This window comes from Marmota flaviventris, unplaced genomic scaffold, assembly GCF_047511675.1.
Source record: "Marmota flaviventris isolate mMarFla1 unplaced genomic scaffold, mMarFla1.hap1 Scaffold_296, whole genome shotgun sequence".
NCBI lineage: Eukaryota > Metazoa > Chordata > Mammalia > Rodentia > Sciuridae > Marmota > Marmota flaviventris.
Window position 1 is genome coordinate 79,533 of NW_027288174.1, and position 19,665 is coordinate 99,197.

Consider the following 19,665-nt stretch of genomic DNA (forward strand, 5'->3'; position numbering starts at 1 on the left):
TAATCTCCACAATTCAGGAGGCTGAGGCAGGAGAATCACAATTTCAAAACCAGCCTCAGAAACTTAAATGAGACAGTAAGAAACTTAGCAAAACAAAACATGAAAAGAGGTTCTGGGGCTGTAGCTCAATGGCAGAGCGCTTGTCTAGCATGTGTGAGGCACTGGGTTTGATCCTCTGCACCACATAAAAATAAACAAATAAGGTGAAGTGGTGGCACACACCTGTAATTCCAGTGACTCAGGAGGCTGAGGAAAGAGGATGGCAAGTTCTATGCCAGCCTCAACAAATTAACAAGGCCCTCAGAAACTAAAAAAAAAAAAAAAAAAAAAAATAGGTCAGGGGATGTGGCTCAGGAGCACAGTGCCCCTGATTTCAATCTCCAATATAAAACAAAACAAAACAAAATAAAACAAAAACCTATTTGGCACTGGGCAACATTATAGAAATCCTAATGCAACAGTAATCAAAGAACTCACAGTTTGTTTGTCTATATTGTTGGCTTCCCAAGTTCGTTTCAGAGTGTAGTTTTTTAAATAATTAATTTGTTTGTTCTAATTATTTATACGTGAGAGCAGAATGCATTTTGATTCACAGTACACAAATGGAGAACAATTTTTCATTTCTCTGGTTGTGCACAAAGTAAAGTCACACTATTGATGTCATCATATGTGTACCTGGGTAATGATGTCCATCTCATTCTACCATCTTTCTTATCTCCATGACCCCTCCCTTCCTCACACAACCTTTTGCCCTATCCAAAGTTCATGCATTCCTCCCATGATGTACCCATTATGGATCAGCATTCACTTATCAGAGAAAACCTTGGCCTTTAGTTTTTTGAGATTGACTTACTTCATTTAACACAATTCTTCAACTCCATCCATTTATCTGAAAATGCCATGATTTTATTATCTTTTATTGCTGAATAATATTCCATTGTGTATATATACCACATTTTCTTTATCCATTCATCTACAGAGGGCATCTAGATTGGTTCCACAGTTTAGCTATTATGAATTGTGTGGCTATAAACTTTGATGTGGCTGTGTTCCTGTAGTATGCTGTTTTTAAATCCTTTAGGTATAAACTGAGGAGTGGGATAGCTGGGTCAAATGGTGGTTCCATTCCAAGTTTTCTAAGGAATCTCCACCAATTTGCAGTCTCAACAGCAATGTACGAGTATGCCTTTCCCCCCACATCCTTGACAACACTTAATATTACTGACTGAAGTGAGATGAAATCTTAGATTAGTTTTGATTCTCATTTCTCTCATTACTAAAAAGTTAAACATTCTTTCATATATTTGTTGGTCAATTGTATATCTTCTGAGAAGTGTCTGTTCAGTTCCTTAGCCCATTTATTGATTGGGTTATTTGTTTTTTCGGTGTTAATTTTTGGGGGTTCTTTACATATCCTGGACATTAGTGCTTTCTCTGATGTGCATATAGTAAAAATTTGCTTCCATTCTGTAGGCTCTTTCTTCACCTCATTGTTTCTGTTTCTGAGAAGAAGTTTTTCAGTTTGAATCCATCTATTTATTGATTCTTGATTTATTTCTTGGGCTTTAGGAGTCTTGTCAACAGAGTGTAGTTTTTAAGAATGAGTTTTATGAATAAGTTTATCCAATGAGCTAGGAATGGAATACAAGACAAATGAGTTCTAGGTGGCAGTGGAAAAAAATAGGAAAAGTCTTAATTTATTACATAAGAGAAAGAAAGTTTAATAATACATTTGGAGAGGTAGCATAGTGGAGAGAGTAATGAGTCTGGAGCCAGACAACCAGAGTTCAAATCCCAGCACTCCATTCCTGAGCTGGGACACCTTGGGGAAGTTACTTAATTGTTCTACCCCTCAGTTTTCTCAACTGTCTTCATCTCCAAGTGGTGGGTAATAGTGAGGCTTGCTATTTATATAGAACTCAATATAGCACCTGTTTCCTAAGAAGTTCTCAATTTAGGAAAGCCATTGTTTTTCTTCCCCAGGTCTATTTAAGTAAAGTTCTCTTAGATTGGTCTCTCATTCAGTTCTGTGGTACATAACATACTAAACTTATCCAAACTTGCTGTCCTTCTACTTTGACCAATAGTGCAGGAATGGGGAAGTCTCCTGGAGAAAGTCCCCTAGGATGTCATGTATGGTGCTCACCCTAAGGGCAGACTTTGTGGAAGTTAAATTTACCTTTTGATAATACACTCATGTTACTCTACTTTTGGATAGCTTTAAGAATCTGGATGCTATTTAGGGTTTATAGTTAATTTAGGGTTTGGGTGTCTCTTCATCTACAATTTGATTAATATGAGTAATTCAGTTAAATATTTGATGAACCCATCTCAAATGCAAGGCAGTTAATGTAAAAAGTTCTGTAAAAATGACTAAGAAACAGTTCTCAGTCTTGGGTTTGACAAGGAAGTCTATTTAACAGATTGCTAAATACATCTAATGACATTCTTACATGAAATAGGGGAGGAAAGAATCATTTATACAAGATGATCACATTGTTGTGAATTTCTTCCAAATGTCTCTTATCAGCTGCTTCTAGCGTCATAACATAATCCTAAACATCCATCTCTGAGGTTTATTTCACTACATGTATCCCTGGTAAACTGAGAAATTGATTATATATGATCAAAGATAATTCTGATTGTCAACAAAAGAAAGGAAGGTTGTTTTTTATGCAAAAATAAAAAGACAGTTCCACAAAATAGAATGTGCTGTTTTTCCCCAACTCACAAGGATATAGAGCCATAAAAGGAAGAAAATTTTAAAAACACTGGGTTTGATCCTCAGCACCACATAAAAGTAAATAAACAAAATAAAGGTACTGCGCCCATGTACAACTAAAAAATATTAATTTAAAAAAAGGGGGGCTGAGGATGTGGCTCAAGCGGTAGCATGCTCACCTGGCATGCACAGGGCACTGGGTTAGATCCTCAGCAGCACATAAAAAATAAATTAAAGATATTGTGTCCATCAAAAACTGAAAAATAAATATTTAAAAACTTCTCTCTCTCTCTCTCTCTCTCTCTCTCTCTCTCTCTCTCTCTTTAAAAAAAAAGAAAAGAAAAAAGAGCTGACAATACAATGGGGAGTTTCAGCAGGTGGTGTTGGAAGTAGAAGTGGAAGGAGAGATGAAGGTGAGCAAATGAACTTCCTGTCATCTCTCAGTGAGAAGCTGGTCAGAAGCAGCCTTGGGCCAGGGGATGTGGCTCAGTGGAGAGGGATCCTAGCATTCACGAGGCCCTGAGTTTGAACACCAGTACAGCAAAACAAAAAAGAAGAAAGAAGAAAGGAAGGGAGGAAGAAAAGCAGCCCTGGGTGGACAAGTTGCACATGCAGTGCCTTGCAAAACTGTCCAGGACAAATTTTTGCCCCTAGAAATTCTACTGCAATCAACAGACAGAGTATACGGCAGGTGTTTTCAACCCTAGTTGTGTATTGGCCTCCTCAGACCAATTTTTGGTGGGTCAGGACTCAGATACCATCAGTTCTTTTGAATGTTTCTAGTGTCCAGCCAGGATGAGAATCCTGGTCTTGTAAATGTGGATTTTCCAGAACAATTATTACACCGGGAGTTCGTATTGTCTTGGATGGCAAGTTGCTAAATTATAACTGAGTAGAGTTTATTTTTCTAAACTTTTGTGGTTTTGTCTTCAGTCATCATCATTTTGTTTTTGCTTTTGAGATGGAATCTCACTTCAGATTGGTCCTGAATTTATGATTCTCCTGTCTCAACCTCCCAGTTCATGGCACCCCAGGGCAGAGGCCTTGCTGGTGTTCAGATGGAGTGGATTTGGCTTTTGCATCTGAAATAAGAAAAAAAAAAAAAAAAACAATATACAAAGGAAAAATGAATTTAATTGGAGTTTGACCCAAACTGAGAAGGCAGCTAGTCTTCCTTCTCTCATCCTACACTAGTGTTGCAATTTATAGGAACAAAAGGCAGGAATATACATATGCAGATTTTGCCAGGCTGTGCTACTCCAAGATATGTTACAATTCCAGTTTCCAGCCCATTGTCCAGACCTAGGATGGGGACCCAACAAAGAAGAAGGTCTAAATATAAAGAGATGTCAAGAGACCCTCAGAGAAAGTCTAAAAAAATAGAAAAAAAGAGAACAAAACACACTGTCTGTGCCCAAGAGTTAGAAGGAATCAGAGCCAGCCCTGAGTCCTAGCCAAAGCCCAGCACATCTGCAGACAAACAGAGCTGAGCTAAGCCTCCCGCTGCTCCAGCATCTCCCTCTCACACCCTCCATAGCCCTGAACGTTTCTCTGGGCCCCACATCTGCCTAAGGCCCCTCTGCCCTATGAAACTGGCAGCAATAATCAAAAGAGATGTGCCCAACTGACTCAGAGCTAAATGTCCAGGCCACCTCCGCTGCCGCCCCTCTCCCTGCCCAGAGGTGCTCAGGGAAGGAGGGGCACATACAAGTGTAACTGTTTGTCTATTGTCATCCATTTGGATGCAGCAATCTGAGCTGTTGAACTCTCCATATATTTATTTTTCCTCAGCCAGTTTCCAAACTCCCAGGACCCAATTGGCAAAGTGCACCTCAAACTCTAATGCAAAAAGGAATCACCAGCCCATACTTTAAAAAGAGATTCTGATTCAGTAGGTGGAAGTGCAGTTCTAACCAGCCCTCAGGTGAAGCCCACAGAAAGGAACCACATCACACAGTACTAATAGATTAAAAACCATAGCCAACATGACCTGGGCCTACAGGGCAAAGCCTTTTCTATTTTCTTTTCACAAACCAGATCCTGGTCTTTGCCGCTGCAGCACACTACCCACCATTATAGAAAAGGGAAGAGAAGATCTTTGCTTCATGGGGTATGATGAGCTGTGATTTCTATGTGCCATTAGGCAGGGAAGTATAAACAAAACTCTGAGCTCTTGATTTCTGCTTTGGATCAGTTAGAAACACTTGTCATTGGTACCCTGGTGCTCCAACATCTGCCCTTTCAAATGTTTGGATATACTTGGGGGTTTTGATGGCATTGTGAAATAAAGTTTTATTTTAGGCAATGAAAACTTATGTCTCAGCAACATCATTTTAATTTCAGTTGCCTTTAGTGATTAAAAGATACCCTTTATGATTTATCACTATCTCCTACTTTATCTATGGCTTTAGATATCTTTCTCTATTTTCTAAAACACCTTTTAATAAAACTAGAACAGTAAATAGGAATGGGAGATCAAGAGTCTTTCTCTTTTCACATCTAATGGCAGGAAAAGAGTAGAGTCCATTTATCCAAATGCATACAGTTGAAAAATCAAAATTAAGCCCCTTTTTTATTGATAAAAGGGGAAAAGAAGGTTTATTGCTTTGCTAACAAAGGAGAAACACAGGGGACTCCTGTCCCAAAGGCTGTGAGTCTGCCCATCAGCAGGAACAGGGGGCTTTTATAGAGGTGATTCAGAGAAAATGAGATTAGGGAGAAGAGATCAGGAAGGTGAAGATCAGGGGAAAAAAGGATAGGAAAAAGATTAGGAAGAAGATCAGGAAGAAGAAGGTTGGACAAAAGAAAAAAAAATGTAAGTTTCAAAGCCCCAAGGGATATAGTGAAAGCATCAAATGAACCCCTGTTACATTTCCCCATTGTCAATTTCTAGCCTCCATTTCTATGGAAAGTGGGCAACGACATCTCCAAGCTATTTTCTGCTGAAAGGGGCAAAGTCCTTGTTCTCTATTTGGCGGGGCATGGGCAGTTAAGGGCATTCAGCATCAGAACAGTCCAGAGCTCCACAGTGGCAAATGGCAGGTGACTGGACAGGGCATACATAGAGCAGGGATGCAGCCACCTTGGATCCTCAGCATGGAAGTCAGTTTCTTCATTCTTGAGAGGGGCTCTTTTGTCATGTTCCAACCTCTGCCTTTCATAATGGCCCTCTAGTTTTTCACTCTAAAAAATAAAACAAGATGAATGAGGAAAATCTCAATTTTCCATAACAAATTATGTACTTTCAATGATAGGTGTGGTGTGAACTCACTTAAGGGATTCTGAAAGATAGGGATAGGATTGTAGCCAGGGCCCAAGGAAGAAGCTAGTGCTGGTAAAAGGGAATAGGAAGGCAAAAGTCAGTTCTGAACCTAGAGGCAAATGGACAAAAAAGGGTCTTCTGTTGCCCCAATCACTGAGGGTTTTGCTCTCCTACTTAACAACTAACTGAATAAATTCATGAAATGATGACTTATTTTTTTCTTTATTTGAAGAGGGGATAGAATGTCATTGAGAAATATTCCCTCACAATCCATAAAACCAATTAAGACAAATATTATTATATCTATTATTATAGACCAAATAATGTTGATTGAATTTGCAAAACTTCTTAAATGTCTAGAAAGGAAAGGCACAGAAAGGAAACTGTCCCTGTGCCAAGGCATATTCCAGGCTCAAGATCTGGGCACCACTCCACCCTGTGCCTTTCCAACCCAACCCAGGAAGGTGTGAATCTGCAGGGCTCCTGAGTGGGGACAGCAGCACAGGACAGTGGATAAGAAACAGAAATGGGTTTCAGAGACCAAGAAAGCAGGAGCAGGCTGTGGGAAAGCCTCTGGGGGCACATATGGCCTCCATCAGGTTCTTCTTCCCTTCTGTTCTTTTGTATCTCCTAATCTACTGGGACAAGAACCTCATCTGCAGCAGCTTGGGGCTGCCAAGACCAGACAGGTACTTAGACAGAAGTCTCCAATCCTATCCATGTGGAAGTCATTTCTGTGCTTTTACGAATTCTGCTCATCAGCCCCAGTAAACTAGATTGGGTTCTGGTCTCCTGAAGGCTTTTCAAGCTGGGGAATTATTCCCTAACCCTGTTCTCTTTCTAGGTGGTGCTCTAGGGTTGTAGACTTCTGTGCCTGCTCCTAAAGGAGAGGGAATAATGGATTTTATTCATCTTTGCATATGTAATGCCTTTAAAATTGATTTACTTATTGGCACATATTAAACAGTACCTATTGGGGAGGGATTAATGTTATATTTCCATATATACATATGGAGTGTAATGCTCACATCCATCCACTCTTCTTCTACTTCTCTTGACGCCTTCCCAGTCTCTAATAATTCCTATTCTACATTAAAGTAATGTTTATTTTTTTAAATTCCACATTTGAGAAGGAATATGACATACTTATAGCTATTTTCATAACACCTGGCAAAAAGTAAGCACTCTGCATATGCTTAAGGTAATACTAATGCAGAGTTTATGACATTGAAAGTAAAAGGATAATTAATCACAGTAGACTGTAGTCCTGTAAGATGCTAAATATATGTACTTCTGACAATTTTAAAGTGAATCCGATAGCCAGGCAACAGTGCGCCATGCATGTAATCCCATCCACTCAGGAGACTGAGATGGAAGAATTTCAAGTTCTAGGACAACCTGAGAAATTTAGTAAGACCCTTTCTCAAAAAGAAAATAAATATAAAGTGGATCTGGTACAAGAATGTGAAAAATCCTCTTACATTAGGGAGATGTTTAAAGGGCCACAGTCATGCATTTGTCCTTCATTGGGGTTATGTTTTTAGCATAATAGTACCAATCACATAAGAATAAATATAACTTTAAAAGGGTTATTAGTCGTATTATGTCTCAGGAACTGTCACTTTGTTTACATTTTCTTTTATCTTCTTCTGTACTGGGAATTGAAGCTGAATCGCTTTAGAACAGAGATATATCCCCAACCTTTGTTATCATTCTGAGACAGGATCTCCTTCAGTTACTCATCCAGGCCTCAAACTTTCACTCTTTCTGTGTTAGCTTCTCTAGTAGCTAGGATTACAGGTGTATGAGACAACTGTGCCTGACTGACCTCTATGATTTCTTAATATCTATAATCTGCTTTTTGAAATTAACAATTTGGTTCTCACTCAGAGGTTAATCAATCACCACCACCTGTGGCTTATAAAATTTAAATGACACTTAAATCTGTTATAAGTTGAGACAAGAATTTGAATCTGAACTGTATTTAGTTATTTGATATTTAAGCTATAGCTTGCCCTCCCTCCCTTTCCTTCCCTCCCACCACCTCTCTCTTCCGCTTAGTCCTTTTGATGTAGAAATTCAGCAGTACAGAAACAACACAGGCAGCTGAGAATTCCAGTGAAGACTGGAGAATTGATCTCCATCTTCTCTCCAACAGTCCTCCCCAAGAGGTCCTAAATTTCATTCTCAGCTACAGCATAGCCTGTGGTTTGATTTGGAATAGTGAATTAAGCCTTTGTAGAAGAAGAAGGTACATGCCCTGAAGAAATGCTATGTGACATAGGATATCACATATGTAAAGGAAACAGAGAGACTGGCATTTCATAAGAAGCAAGCCTTTGTAAAATATTTTAACCTTAACCTAATGAATAACTGATACCATTTTGATTGATTATAAGTGCATTCAAGATGATTGCTTTCCTTTTTTTGTTTTGCTTTTTTGATTTGTTCTTCTTAGATATACAGGATAGTCAAGTGAAGATGACTGCTTTTCTACTGAAGTTCATCAGACCCAGCCTTCTGAAGCAACTTGCCTCCAAGAGTACCATCATCACCCAACATAATGAACTCTACGTTAAGACTGTGCAAGAGAGCCATATATAAGCATCTGAATGCTTAGCAGCCAGTCAATCCTTTGCCACTTCTCTCAGCCCTAACACTGTTTTTCCTGATCTAGAGGCCAAAATCATCATGGACCATTTACTCCTGTGTGAAGCAGGCTCTGGATCCTGCAGAGATGACACTGAGATCCCAGTTGCTTTTGACACTGAGCTCAGAAGATTCTAGGCCATGGCTACTCCCCTTCTATCCTAAGCTAGGAAGAACCCTGTTGGCACAGCCTACATTTCTACTGGGAACTGATATCTAGGCCATGGGGGCTGCTATATTGGGCCTGCCCTTGACGTAGTCAGTTGCCTGCAGCCCAGATACTAAGAAACATGCCTAGTTCCTCCTGCCTGCCTCGCTGGAACCCTATGCCCATGACACAGAAGAACTCAAATTCAGCCTCAGGAGAGTGCCATGCTGCAAAGCAACCATGAAGTCGCCTACCCTGGCAGCTTCTCTTGGTCACATTCATGTAGTCCTGGAGACAGGCTGCCCAGAAACATACTGATCTTTAACCCTGGCCCATGACCACTGAGCCCTAGGAGTACTGAGTGTTCAATCTGAGAGATTCTATTTATTCTCCTCTTTCAGACAAATATAAGATTTCTCTCTTACACGTGTCTCTTTTTTTACTTTCTAATAAGCAATTGATGTTGTTTTTACAGGTCCTCATAAATATTTGGTTCACTTGCTCCACAGTAGACAGAATGAAGAGAGACGAGAGGATGGAGGGGTGCTGCAAGGGGTGGGGGACAAAGCTCTGATTCTGAGCTGTGCTGTGGACTTGATATCAGAGCCTTAGAGAAGGGTTCCTCTTGCTTTGGTGGGCAGAGGTATGGAAGGTATCCAGGGGGAGCAATGCAAAGGAGCCCCAGCTGTTGGCCTCAAACAAATCAATCCAAGTATAGAAAAGAATGTGTGGTGGGAGTTTCTTAGGTGGGATGTGTGTCTCCTTGAATAGTACTTTTATTCTGCATCTACTTAAGGAAGGGCCTGGAAATCTCCAGTTTCTAATGCATTCACACAACTACCCCTGCCCAGCACAGCCTCTCCCAGAAACTGGTCCCTTTCAGACTAATGTCACTCAGATATGATTTAATACCCACCAGAAACAGGAGGTCTTAGAAGGCAGAACTTCTGCCTCCGGTTTCTGGATCCCTGTATTAATGCAATTAATATATATAGAAAATGTAAAAAAATGTCTGTTTAGGCAATTTATCTTTTGATTGAAAAGCTTATATGAAAGGAAAACTGTAAAATATCAAAATAAAAATTTAAAAGGCAATTTCTTTACTCATATTTTTGCTCAAATCAAAATGTAAAACTAACCTGATAAGAACATCCTGAAAGCAGAAATATTTTAATACTTTTTATGGAGAAAATGTATATTTTATGAATGAAACCTATGTCTATTCTTTTGCAGTTGATAAAAATAAAAGAAATTGTAACAGGCTGAAAGGTAGGCACACTTGTGTTCCTTTTGCCTTTAGGAATAGAAACTGACCACACTCAGTTTAAGCATGAGGGATGAAGATAACTCATAATCTGTTCAAAAAGCAAAGACATATTTAAGACTGAACATCAGAGAATATCTCTCAAAAACACACAGCAACAGACTCACAAAGAGAAAATTTAAAAAATTAGAAAAAACTGGATCAGGAGGCCATCAATCCCAAAGCAAACCACAAAGCCCCAGCAAATGTCAGAATACTGGGTCACTCCAAGTGTTTGGGGGGAATGTGTGCATGCAGTAAAGCACAACACTATTGTTGGAAAGTCAATGCAGTGTTCACCCTAAAAAACAATCTGGCAATGCTCAGCAAAATTCTGGTAAGACGCTTTTGAGGGAACAGTTATGTTTATGGGCACCTGCCCTAGATAAATTCTCCCACAGGTGCATAGGGACAATTATGTGTGGTGACAGGGGATAGCAGCAACATGAATGTCCACTGCAGGAGAATGAAGAGGTAGGGTGTGCTGAGGCACATCAGAGACTACTATGTTAGAGTTCAAAGCTGCAGATGAAATGTACATAAAAAGATCTTAGGAACTCTCAAAGAAGGGCTTTGATTGCAGATTAATAGTAGAGTTCTTGCCTGGCCTGTATGAGGCTCTGGGTTCACTTCCCAATGCTAACACAAAAATAAATTAATAAATAAAATTTTTAAAATGTTGAAATTCCTTCTTAATAAAATTAGATATATCCCCTGAAGCTTTTTATATCAAGTGAAAATATAATCACCTGAAAAATGAATCAGTCCTCTTCCTATAACTTGTCCAAGGTGATCTGTGAAAAAGCTCACTATTGTCTTGATGCACATAACCCCACAAAATCTTACAAATCAAGAGGTTCAAATCTTTGTGTTCACTTTTAAGACACAAAGAAACTGCCAAAGCCATCAAGGGTATGCATATCCAAAGGGCCACCAAGTGTCTGAAAAATGTCCCTTTAAAGAAACAATGTGGTTTGGCATAGTGGTTCATGCCTGCAATACCAGCAGCTCTAGAGACTGAAACAGGAGATTCCCAAGTTCAAGATCATCCTCAGCAACTTTGTGAGGCTTTATGCAACTTAGTGAGACCTGACTCAAAATAGAAAATTCAAAAAGACCTGGGGATTAACTCAGTATTAAGTACCCCTGGGTTCAGTCATCAGTAACCAAAAAAACAAAAACAAACAAAAAATGTTTGCCATTCCACTGTTAAAATGGTAGAGTTGATTGGTGTGTCTAGACCAAAGAGTGGGGCTGAATGAGGGTCTATAGATTTAAAAAAAAAAAAGTGCTCAATTTTGGCAGACATTCTTAAATATGGAGAGAGTAATGTTGAACTTGAGGTTTTAGATGTGGGTTTTTGGTCATTTAATGTGTCCAAATGAGCAAAGAACCAAGATATAGTGCCACAATTACAGAGCTCACGGCCAGATTAACCTGTACATGAACTCCCCCTATCCCACTGAGATGATCCTTACTGAAAAAGATTTTTTTCCTAAACCAGAAGAAGAAAATGCACACACATGAACACAAACACATGCACAAAAAAAGAAAAACAAAACAACAACAAACAAACAAACAAAAAAAGAAAGATGTCTCTAAATTGCTGAGACTGGTCTTGAACCTTAAATCTTCCTTCTTTGTGTAATTAATTTGATAAGAAACTCTTCTTTTAGATGGACTGAGAATTCTCATAGTTTCTAATCTGATTGAATTTTTTGTGATGATTAAAGCCATTCCTTTATTCACTGTCTGTCTATTGATTTTAAGAGGGTGAGTCAGGGTGGGAAGATGTTTAGGTGGGTCTGGGGCAAGAAGGAGATAATTACCCAGCTCAGAGCTATAGGCTGAACCCAAGGGCATCTCTGGAGATATGAGGGTAGTGTGCTAACAGAATGTGTAGTTGGGTGGCCGATTGCTGGTGTTTCTTCATAACTGAATGTGACCTTCTTGAGCTCTGGAGAGAACCAGCATCAATAAGTGTCTTTTAAATGGTCTCCAGTTACATTAACTAGGAAAGGAGACCAATTTAAATCTCTAGTTTTGGGCCTTCTGAGTTGACAACCAGGGAATCCAAGACATCAGCTCTAGGTCAGACATGTCCAGGCAGTTACAGATTCCTGCCCTGGTAGGCTCTGTCCAGTGGTGGGTGTAAGGATGGCCTTAGGCCTTAGCCTAAGCAACTCCATTTTAACCCTCCAGTTTGAAACCTGCAGTCTCACCAGGCATGCCTACCTACAGAGCCCTCTAGTATGGCCCTCAAACACAAACTATTCACTTCTCCCTACTCTGACAAGCTCAGAGTCGAGTCTCTCCCATGTTGCCCTCACCCTGATGAGAGCAAAAAGCAAGAAAATCAGCATGGCAATAACCAGACCAGATGTTTAACCCCAGAGCAACTGATGTCACTGAGAAACCTGGTGGCAGTTGATAGGGATTGAAAGGATGGTAAGAAGCCCCCAAATTTAGTATAAATGATGGGTCAAATAAACAGATATTCTGCCAGCTGACACAGATGCACACAAGCCTGAGAGCTTGATGAGGACCTAGACTGACATCCCAACTCTTCTCATCTGCCTGATCCTCACAGCATTGTTCTCACAGCTCTTGACTCTACAGCAGCCTCTTAACTCTGGTGAGAAAGAACTTTTCCCTATGACTGCCTCCTCAGCCAGACATCAGCTCCACCCTAGGAGAAGCCTGCCTTGGTTCCTGATCTGACCTCCACAGTCAGAGTAAGTGTGCATCTGCTGGACTTAGAGCCCAAGGCTTGAGATGTTTGATTTGACACTTCAGCTTAGCATGCAGAGGGAGTGTCTTTCATGAGCCTGTCATGATTAAATGTGTTTTCAGTGCTTAGAATTAATCTAAAATTGTTTACTGTGAATTGATTATGTTTATTGCAGTGCCTAACATTAAGGATTGTCAGTTCCTTGATTAAGAACCTATAGAGTAAAATGACATTGAGTGATATGAGTGAACAAAGCATTGAAAATGGCAGAAGCACATGGACATTATTTGTTTCTCCACCAGGACTGCATAAGCTGCACCTTTTGCCCTTCACGACAGTGGGGTCACATGGCAAATATCAGTTTGCTCAGGTTGCTTTAGCCAACTATCATCAGCAGGGTGCCATGATGTGTACCAGTAGTCCAAGCTACATAGGAGGCACAGACCCAGGAGCCTTGCTTGAGCCCAGGACTTTGAAGCCACCCTGAACAACAGAGCAATATCCTGTAGCAAAAAATGAAAATAAATTACTATACACTGGGCTGAGCTTTAAGGGAAGTAAATGTCTTCATTAGGATGGACATGAACTTTTAAATTTTCCTGTTCCCTGAAATGCAGTAGGCTTTAGATTAAGGGGATTTGGATTTAGAGGGGTTTAGGTGCTAGGTCTTCCTGAACAGTGGGATTAGACCTGTTTGCTTTGTGTTTCTCATCAGATTAATTGTCCATGGCATGGAATAGGAGTAGAGGATCAAAGAGGAGTTAGAGTGTTTTTGTGGTTCAGATATAGAGAAACATGCCATGTGATCACCCTCACTTTAAAGACTTAAGTCTAAATCAGCTTTTCATCCTCTCCCTCTCCTTGTTGATTTTTTTGAAACTTGAGAACTGGAGGATTAGGCTCCATGATAAAGAAAGGCAGGAAGCTAGGTGTAATGGCTCAGTCCTGTAGTCCCAAGGACTTAGAGTCTGAGGGAGGGGGGAAACAAGTTCAAGGTCAGCCACAGTAAATAAGCAAGTTCCTGTCTCAAAAAAAAATTTGAGATGGAGGTGAGGGGTAGAGGCCTTGTTGACCATGTGTGAAGCCCTTGTTTCAATCACCAGCACCACCACAGGGAAGAAATAAAGAAAAAAAAAAAAAAAAAGCACAATGAGATATGACTACATATGCCACTGCCCAAAGTTTCCAGACCTTGAGAGACTTTATACGTTACAAAAGTAGATGTACAAAAAAGGACATTTTTTCATTTTTGAGGAAGTTTCATTGTTTTTACTCTCTCTCTCTCTCTCTCTCTCTCTCTCACACACACACACACACACACACACACACACACACATACACACACACACACATACACAGCCTAGCCAAATAATTAGCTGTACTTTCCTTTGGTTAAATTTGCATAAAACAAAATTAGAACTCTCTAAAAGTCTTTATACAACTTATGCTATCAGTATTGATAATCATGGGAAGAAATACATAGCATAGGACATGATAAAAAATAATGCTAGCAGAATAAATTAATAGAAAAGAAAAACTGACATTAATTTTGTTTTTTTTCTTCTTGGTACTTGGGAATGTACCTGGGATACCTTAACACTGGGTTTCATCCTCTGCTGTTTTAATCTTTTAAGAGAGAGTCACACTAAGTTGCTTGTGGCCTCATTAAATTACTGAGTCTAGACTGGAACTTGTGATCCTCTTGCCTCAACCTTCTGAGTAGTATAAATGATGGAGTAGTAGACTTACAGACATTTTAGGGATTGATAATGGTCAATTGCATAGAGGTAGTACACAAAGCTGGCTGACTTTCACAATCACTAACTCTATTTCAAAATCTTACATTGAAAGGAATTATGTTTTAAAAAAATAATATTTATTTTTTAGTTATAGTTGGACCTGATAACTATATTTTTATTTATTTATGTTATGTGCTGCTGAGGATCTAACCCAGGGCTCGCATATGCTAGGGCAGTGCTCTATCACTGAGTCACAACCCAGCCCTTTTTTAAAAAATTTAAGACTTTCCTAGGAGATTATGTTTATTTTCTATATGGTATTGTTTTCCTGAAATACAATCAAGAGTCTCATGATCTTGAATTGAAAATGATTCATAAAGAAATCTCTGTTTGAGGGAAAGAAGCCACAGTGTGGGTTTTACTGTCAAATTTTTGTCACAAAGATCTGAGGAGGAGGAGTTTTTATCATTGGGAGTCTATGAAAACACACAAAAGCAAAGAGTCCCTCACAAAGTTTCATCTTAAACATGCAGGACCAAGTGAATTCTGCTTTAAAGTGGGTTTATAATTTGGCCCCTGTAGAGCCAGAGCCCAGCTGCTGCTAACACAAATCCCTAGGATACCAGACAGGTCTTACCCACCCACTAGACAAAGTAATCTAAGGCCTTACAATACTTTAGGGGCCTACAAAATTGTTTTCATTTTTTGTAAAACTGAAAGAAAACAATTAAATTTCATACCTAATATAACATCTGATACATAATATTAACATATTGTCTTAAAACCATAGTAAAGGGATATGATTTTTAATTTACTATATTCATTGGATTTTCAGTGCAGGAATGAGTCCCTGAAGCTACAAGTGTGCCTAGGGCCAAAAGTCAGGGTGGTTTCTTGCAACAGGCAGAGGGCCACAGGTTCTGTTTCTATTCCACAGCCTGAGGAAGGCTTAGCCTTTGATAATTAGCACAGGGAGAGGCCAAGTGCTTTGGTCTGATTTAGAAATTGTACCAGGAAGAGAAGAAGGTATCTCCTGACTAGACCCCCACTTAATTGTACTATGACACCTTTATGTAACTAATCTTTAACTAACCTTAATTAATCTTTGTATGATTTAAAAGTTTGTCTTTTAATAATCTTCAGTATTTTTTGTATCCATTTCATAATTTAATAAGCTTCTTAATTGAATTACTTTTGATATCATTTGCATCCATTTTGCAGACTAAAGTCTCAGTACATTTTTGTAGTTTTTGTGACTCTACAAATATTTTGCTAAAAAAGTCATTACTTAAATTTCATTTCATTAGAATAATTTCCAGGAAGACACCGAAAGAAATGAAAGTGAAAGATTGAAGGTTCTACATAAAATCTGTAAAATTGTGTAGCATCATTATGTTGGTTTAGAGATTTAAAATCTTCATGATTCCATGTCAATGGGAAGCCATGTTTTCATCACTATAAACATGTACATAGATGCAAAATCCATAGTATTCTCTACCTCTTGGACTTATAAAGACATTTAATATGTCCTAGAACCTCTATACCATCTATTCCCTTTTGATTTCTAAGTGTTGCCTTCTTTCTAACTAAGTGGATCATTTTTATCTTGTACTATGAAAAAAAGCCACTTTTATTTCATAGAGTTTCTTGTTTCGGGAGTGAATCTGTGGAATAAATTTTAAAAAATGGAATTCCTGTGTCAAACAGTGTTTAAAATTGTTAGTACACATGGCTATGTTGCATATTCAAGTATCCTACTAAACAACCAGTTTTGAAGAGCATATTTTTGCTAACTTTTTAACAACATGGGTTATAATGAAAATTTCTTCTTCTGTTTTATAAAGTAGGAATCAAATCCAGGGACTTATGCATGCTAGGCAAGAGCTCCAACACTGACCTACATCCCTAGACCTGTAATAAAAATCCTTAGCACTTTTTTTTAAAGAGAGAGAGACAGAGAGAGAGAGAGAGAGAGAGAGAGAGAGAGAGAGAGAGAGAGAATTGTTTTTCTAATATTTATTTTTTTAGTTTTCGGTGGACACAACATCTTTTATTTTATGTGGTGCTGAGGATGGAACCCAGCGCCCCGCACATGCCAGGCAAGCGCACTACTGCTTGAGCCACATCCCCAGCCCCTTAGCACTTTTTAATATGCCATATAAATGTGTGTTTCTTTTACTTTTCTTATGTCTAACATTAGTGAGGCTAGCCTTATCTTTCCTACTGAAGAAGCTTGTAGTATTATATATTTGTCTGAGGGAATATGAAAAGAGTTCTGTAATTTTGAGCATTTTTGTAATTAATTTTGGGTGAATGTCATTGATTCTATCTAATTATCAATAATTAGTATGTTGAAAAGCATTAAGTGTCCAGTTCTCATGTACATTGTTTCCTCTTTACCTCATTCATATCCATTTTTTTCTTCCCTATTATTCATCCCAATCTGTTGTCTTGCTGAATCTTCAATTATGATTTCAAATCTTTGACCTCATAACATCTCTTTATGGTTAGCACTTAGCACCATAACAGTAAGGAACTCTGGATACCCAGTGTAATCTGAACTCTCCTTTCCAGATTCCAGGTTCATACCACCTCCAAGCCTCATTACTTTTCTGCTCTAGGAGAAACACTCATGTAATTTTAAAGCAAGAACATATCAGCAGTCAGAATTAGGTGAAACCTTGGTGGGGCGAGGACATCACTGAATAGAGCTCTAGATTGCTAGAAGATAATGTAGCAGAGGGCAAGATTCAGGAAGAAGAAACTACATAGAGGTCCAGGAATAAGCCAGTGTCTGGAGCTGAGTTGGCCGTAGAAGTCACAGTAGTCATCCTGGAGCTTGGGATCCATCAAAGTTGTGTGCAGTATCTGAAAAAGAATGAAAGAAAGGTGAAAGGAAAGAAGGAAAGGAGAAAGGTAGGGAGAGGGAGCCCTTATCGATGAAATAAGAATGCCAAACTATGACTATATGGAAAGAGCTCAGGGTGAAATTTCAACCCAGGAGACCAATTCCAAGTGCAAATACAAACATAAATTTCAATCCAAGGGATTAGACTTGTATATCTGGACCTAAAAACCTATGAAATATCATTTCATGTGTTGATTCAAACCCAAGCTGCTCCATTGTCTTATGCACTACAGAGTGTAATGTTTCTGATGCAAATCGAAGGTATCCCTTGCTTTGAGTCTTATCAAATAGATGCTATACTCATACAACTTATTGAATCCACTTTCTTCCCGGAGTTATATACTAAAGATATTAGCACATTTAGCAGAGCAGAATCACTTGCAATATATTCATTAGAATTACTTTACATAATTGTCCTTTTTCAGTTATTTCACTGGAGCAAAAATTTAGCTCCATTTAGATATTTTGTAAAATATCACTGAGAAACAGTACTCCAGCTCCCTGAATATTAAATTAATTGTAAAGATAAATCTTGCAATATGTGTCAGGGTAGTACAGGCTTGTAATCTCAGTGACCTAGGAGGCTGAGGCAAAAGAATTACAAATTCAAGAGAAGCTTCTGCAACTGCACTAGATCATGTGTCAAAATAAGAACAAAAATCTACTGAGGATGTATTTGTTATCTAAAAGTATTGAGGATGTATCTGATAAGGTTGTAAAAACCAGAGTATGATTTCAAGTTGAAACTTTTAAAACCCAAGAAGGCCAGCTTTAGTAGAGTTCCTTGGAAGTCCCCTGGCAGCAAAATATTCTGGGTGAAGTCTTCTGGAAGATCTATGCCAATGGGTGCAGACTCACAAGCATTACTGTTACAGGATCTGTTCCAAAATGCTCCTCCAAACAAGGGAAATCCCAGCGCTGCTGGACCTCAAAGGTTGCAGACTCAAGCAGCTTCAGAGAATCTTGCGCAGAAGGGCCCAGATCCATTCCCAGCAGCCTTGGCTGGTCCCATGGTGGCTTGCAAGGGCAGGAGGAAGAGGTCTCTTACAAGGATCACTACCAGCAGAGGTCTTGGGCTCCAGACTTTCCTCACAGGTGCACTGGGAACACAAAAAGGGAGCCCCAGCTGGTGGTCGATGGCGGGGCACTGGGGGCTTGTTCTGTGTTGTGGATGCCTTGTGCAGGACAGGAGGCTCTGTGTCCTGGAACAAGGTACCTTGTGCTCTGGGAAAGTCACTTTGTTCAGACTGTTCCCAGCAAAGACGTCCTTGCAGTGTGGAAAGCAGGTTGCAGTCAAAGTCTTGGCTGTCATAGGAGCTATCCTCTTGGTGGATATAGAAGGGAAGTGGCCAGGGCCCAGGCATCTGGTCTGCAGAATTCCAATCTGGTGGCACGTAGATGGGAAAGTGCTGATCCTTGGCACTGTGGGCCTCACACCAGGTACCACCAAGTATGTGGGACTTAGCAGGGAGCACCTTTTGCATTTGTATACTCCACTGGCCTCTTGGGAGTTCCAAACCACAGACTGGGAACCTCACTTTAATCCTAAAAAAAATCACATCACAAAGCTCAATTAATGAGATCAACAACAACAACAATAAAAACGTATCATCTGTTAGTCTCTGTAACTGGGAGGCCATTTTGTTGCATGTAAGTCACATTTTTCTTCTGGCTTTCTCGGGGTTGTCAGCACAATACCCAGATTCTCTCAACATGGTTTGGTTTAACCCTTTTCCTGCCTGAACTCTTCCTGAGTGATAGAATACTTCTGACTAAGAATACTTCCAAAAAGCAATTAAAAAATGGGAAAATGAGTTTTGAGTTTCAGATCTCATGCTAAAATCTCATTGATCTATGACCTTATACCCAATCTCATTGATCTATGACCTCATACCCGACTCCATCCAATTCATATCTTGAAAAACAAATCTCTAATATAATAAAAAGACTTGGAGCTCTTTGGAGCACATTATGTCAAGTTTCTTATGAAAGATATTCATGACCTATAGTGGAGATTTTTAAAAAAAAATATTTTAAAGATAGTTGTCAGTGTCTTTGTAACAACCAATAGGAGGAAGCTAGACATCAGTAATAAAAAAGGGAAGTGAAAATTCACAAATTTGTAGAAAGCAAAAAACAGTTCAAACAATTTTCTTTTTTTTTAACATTTTTTTTTTAATTTTAATATTTATTTTTTAGTTAT

General features: G+C 39.1%; 1 pseudogene; it reads right to left on the bottom strand.

Moving 5' to 3' along the window:
- LOC139704116 (homeobox protein TGIF2-like) overlaps positions 1–19,665 on the bottom strand; it is a 33,114-nt pseudogene that overhangs the window by 12,011 nt on the left and 1,438 nt on the right.